The following is a 4,826-nucleotide window of genomic DNA, read 5'->3' on the forward strand; positions in this document are numbered from 1 at the left end:
TTCCCTTGTCGCTAGGCTATTTGCATAGTGTATATAGGTAAAAAGAACTAGTGTTAAAATTAGTATCCATAACCTATGCGCATGGCAAATGTAGTCCATAGAACAGCCATAGCATGTGCACAATGCGTAATGTTTGGCATCTCTAGGCCCGTTGGTCTCCTCTCCATCACTCTCCTACACATATGTCTCCTACTTCAAAGAGGCCCTTAAACCTATCCCATCATTTAAAATAGGAGATTTCTATGGGATGAGTTTCATGAACTTATTAGGGGAACACACAAGCAATATAATGAATGAATGATTATAAAGTTATTTGAACAAAAAAAGATTATAAAGTTACATGCTACACAAGCAATACAATAATGAAGATGTAAGTCCACTAAAAAATTGTCTTGCCTATAATATTGAGAACTAATCCCTTATAAATTAACTCTTTGCTTTGGTTCTAGAACCCCCCCCCCACAATTGTGAAATTCCCCGAATTTCTAACCCTTTAACCCATGGTTTCGAGACCGAGCCCGAAGGTTCAGAAATGGACCCTATGATAGTGGATGACCCTATTGATGACTTGGTCATTCTCTAAGAGTTTAAGAGGAGAGAGAAAGTAAACATGAAGGTCTTAAAAAGAGATTTGGCATGTTTGGAAACCGATGAAAGAAAATCCAAATGACAAGGTAAACATACCCAAATGTAGGCCCTTGAAAGACCTTTCAAACAAACCAAAAATCACCGGAATTGGACCCCGGTTGAGGGGGCAACCAAGGGCTGGTTGATCGGACTGGTTAACTTCCCCTTGCCTAGTTCTGGGCAGTTTAAAGAAAACGGGTTTAAAAACCTAATTTTATGTCTCCACTCATCACGAAACGTATTTCTTATTGCTAGAGTGGGGCTGGGTGTTTGGAAGAAGAGAAAACTAAGGAAGATTGAGGATTCTTTCCATGCGGCATCGTATTAAGGCTTGATTCGTCACGGTAACACCAAGAAAGGTGAGTGTTCTTGAAAATCCCTCTCTTTAACCTAGTTTTAATGGTTTATATCATCAATGAATGCTAGGTTTTGGTAGTTGGGATTACTGGATTGCAATGAATGCTTCTCTTTATTTCTCTTTATGTCCCCAATGTTTTTGAAAGATGATTATATGAATCATTGCGTTCAAAATCATTTTGAACCTCTCAAAGACGCCCGTGGGCATTCGCAAGAGCCAAATTTGGGGCTTTTCATTTGAGGCCCAGTTGGGATTAATTGTTATCACCTTAAGGACTCTTTTACTATTAATTTGAAGACCCCAAAGTCCCGCTTCGATCCAATTTCGAATCGGAGCCAAAGTATGAATTTTTGCTCAAAACTAGGTTGATGGTGGGTTGACCGGCTGTTCAACCGGCCCTGTAAGCCTATGCAACTGGCTAGTCAACCGGCAATATTCGGGAAGTGTATTTTGGATCTCTTTTGAACCCAAATTGATTCCCAATTGTTACTTACTCTTTCTCTTACGCAACTAGGGTTATTTTGGGTCTAATTACATATTGTTAGGTGAACTTTGTGAGACTTTGGAGTACTTAACTAACTTGAAAGTGAGGAATATACTTAACCATATCTTGTATGATTGATGGTGTTAATTAACTTTCATTATTTGATTCTTGTATTATTTTGATATCTTATATCTTATGATATATTGTGTGTGACTTTGCATGAATGAAAGGTAAGATAAAATATGTTTGTTTCTATTTTCAAATCTTGTGAGTGATGATATGAGAATGTGTGGGATTGGTTTTGAGACTTAGTTTTCTTGTATCTATTTACCAACTAGGGTTGTGGGTTCGCTCATTACCCTAGTGACCTTATATGAATATGAATTTAGACCTAAGTACATGAATGCTAGGTGTCTAGAAGTGTTTGGCTAGACAATCTTATGAGTACTACTACCCTTCCAGTAGGGTTATTAAAACCGGTTAACCCATGATGTCAGTGGATGAGCCCTGTGACCATCAAGAAGGCCCACTGTCATCATGAGATGGTAGGGTTCATATAATAGATAGGGCTTATGGGCACTCAAGACCGGTAACCAACCCATGAGAGGACATGGAGAGCATCCTATCCATTATATGTGGATGACCATAGGGTTGAGAAATGGAATCCAACAGATGCCTCCCATTGAGTTCCATTTCTAGGTGGATAAGGATATCGGACCAACAGATGTTTCCTGTGTAAAGATGATATATGGACCATATGTAGTACAAGACCGTATAAATATGCATTGGGCCTAGAGTAGTCATTGACATGCGCCAATTCTCATGCCAAATAGTGATGTGAGAGAGTAGTGACTTATAACCAAACCATGGATTGATGTGACTTGACCCAACAACTGTGGAGAACCCAATAGATGTTGCTTGTTGAGGGACATTGAATAAGACCACCCAGAGGAGACTGGTGTACGACTTAATGCGTGTCTACCATAGAGATTTCATGATAGAGTTAGGAGCATAACAGCATATTCATTCATTAGTTATATTATCATCACTATTCATATTACCATTATTAATCTTATATGTGTGATGTAGGAAGTTGTGAATTATTGCATGATATGCTGTTTGAGTTGACCTCACTGAGTTCTATTGAACTCATTCATTTTATATGCATGTTTCTTTTAGATTATACTGCAGGTTATGAGGACTCCATTCAAATGGAGGATCCGTCGCCAGCAGACTATTATGAAGGAGCGACTAGAGATGAGGTGAACTCGCAGGGAACTTCATGCTCGTGCCAGGACTGCTCCTATGGAGCTGGGTTCCAGTAGGAAGCTAGCAACACTTTGGGATTCGATAGTATCCTTCATGGCACTATTTTACATTTATACCCTCACATTTTTCAAGAAGGGAGAGGGCATCTTCTACCAAGACATTTAGTTCATTTCCGTTGTAAACCATTATTTTCCTAAACTCTTATATTATTTTGATCAACATTAGTCAACATTTAACTTTAGTTAATGGATGATTGTAATCTATTGATAAATTCAGATTTTCATAACTTAGTATTTGAACTTGATTTATTATTGTCCTTGATTATGCTATGCCATATGTTTGTATGGATTTGTCATTGAACCGTGGTCCTGTAGTGTGTCACCCCCACGAGTATTCGGGTGTGACCGGATCCAGCTGGGTGGGGTGTGACACCCGTTAAAGCTAATAGATGCCCCTCATGGATTTGGATTTCACATTGGAGCATATTGTGTGAAATCCAGCCCAAACCTTGTTAGGACACCCTATCTGTTTTGGGTGAAGAAAGGTTAGTTTAATGTTACACCTTGAAGTTGGACCTTGATTTCAATGTTCTATCTCCTTATTCTCTCTTTTCTTCTTCTTACTGTTCTATCTTGATGTTTTGATTGTGGAGAAGGTGTTACACTACTATAACTACCTATTCTCTAATCTCCTTATGTCTTAGAGTGAACCCCAATCACTCTATGCATTCCTTGAAACCACATGGTGAATCTCCTCAATTCTTCACTGATTTTTGTTGAGTTTTGGACAGCATGATCATTCTACTGTAGCTTCTTTTCTAATTAATGTTTAACATGTTTTATCTTAGCCTTACTGCTGTTCTAATGTATTTCATCTCTTTGAATCAATTCCCCTTTCTTCCTAGCCATTATAGCCTTTTATGTTGACCATTGATATAAGCATTCTAGTAAGTTTCTATTTTTGATTCCTCTCATTCTAGGATTAGTATTCTTTTGATTTTCTATTTAGTTATTCTTGCCTCTGATATGTTCTTGATATTCCATTTGAGTGAAGCCTTGTTCTCGCTAATTCTTCCCTTGAATCCATGGTGAGTTTGCTATGAAAACCATGTTGTTTCCAATTTAGAAACTCATGTTCCAAATTATAAAGTACTGATTTTTGGACCATGGATGATGCCCAATTCATGCTAGATAGTCTTATTATGTTTGTGTGAAGTTCCCTTTCGAATTTCGGATCAATCGGACTTCAAACGAAGAAGTTATGACCAAAACAGTGCATTATGTACCTTGCTGTCTCCATTGGTCGATGGGGCGAGGAGTGACCAATCCAATCGACCAATGAGATCGGTTTTCCAGATTTAGGTCTTTGTTGCTCTATTTAAGTCCAATCTCGGGATTAGTTCGTCTCCTCTGCCTCCTAAGCCTTTGGAACGAGTTAGAACTCCATTCTAATCAATTTCCTTGCATCCTTGGTTGATCCCTCGCAAGAACTCAAGTAATCTTCTTCCTCTTGCATCAAAGGTATGTCTACACTCTCTTCTTCTTCTCCATCTCTGTTTTTCTTTCCTTTTTGGGCTGACATAGTAGAGAAGATGCTGCATTCTCTGTTGCAAACATCTCTCTACTCATCCCTCATGATCTTCCTAAGGATTAATGGCTAATGCGATGATCTTAACCATGATCATTGCAAGCTTTTGGAGGAATCATGATCTAAATCATGATCTTGTCTTTGTTCATCTTTTGATTCAAATTCTAATCTTCTTAGATCTGTTTTATTGATCATATTAGTAGTTAATCGCTATGTTTTCTTTACAAGAGTTGTAACCTGTCAATCTTTAGTTCTTTCTTCTTGATCATACCATGCTTTCTTCGAAAACCATAACTAATACATTTATGGTAAGTTTTGTTTCCTTATTTAGATTCATGTTCTTCAGTCTCAGATCTATTTTTCTTGAAGATCTATGCATGCTTTTCATGATTTCTTTATCAAAATCAATGATCCATCATCCTATCGTTCTTGTCCATGATTGTTACTATGAATTCTTCAAGAACCATGATTGATCTAATTATGGTAACTTTTGTTTCCTAA

This window comes from Hakea prostrata, chromosome 1 (assembly GCF_041222555.1).
Source record: "Hakea prostrata isolate BN-2017 chromosome 1, UWA_Hpros_2, whole genome shotgun sequence".
Lineage (NCBI taxonomy): Eukaryota > Viridiplantae > Streptophyta > Magnoliopsida > Proteales > Proteaceae > Hakea > Hakea prostrata.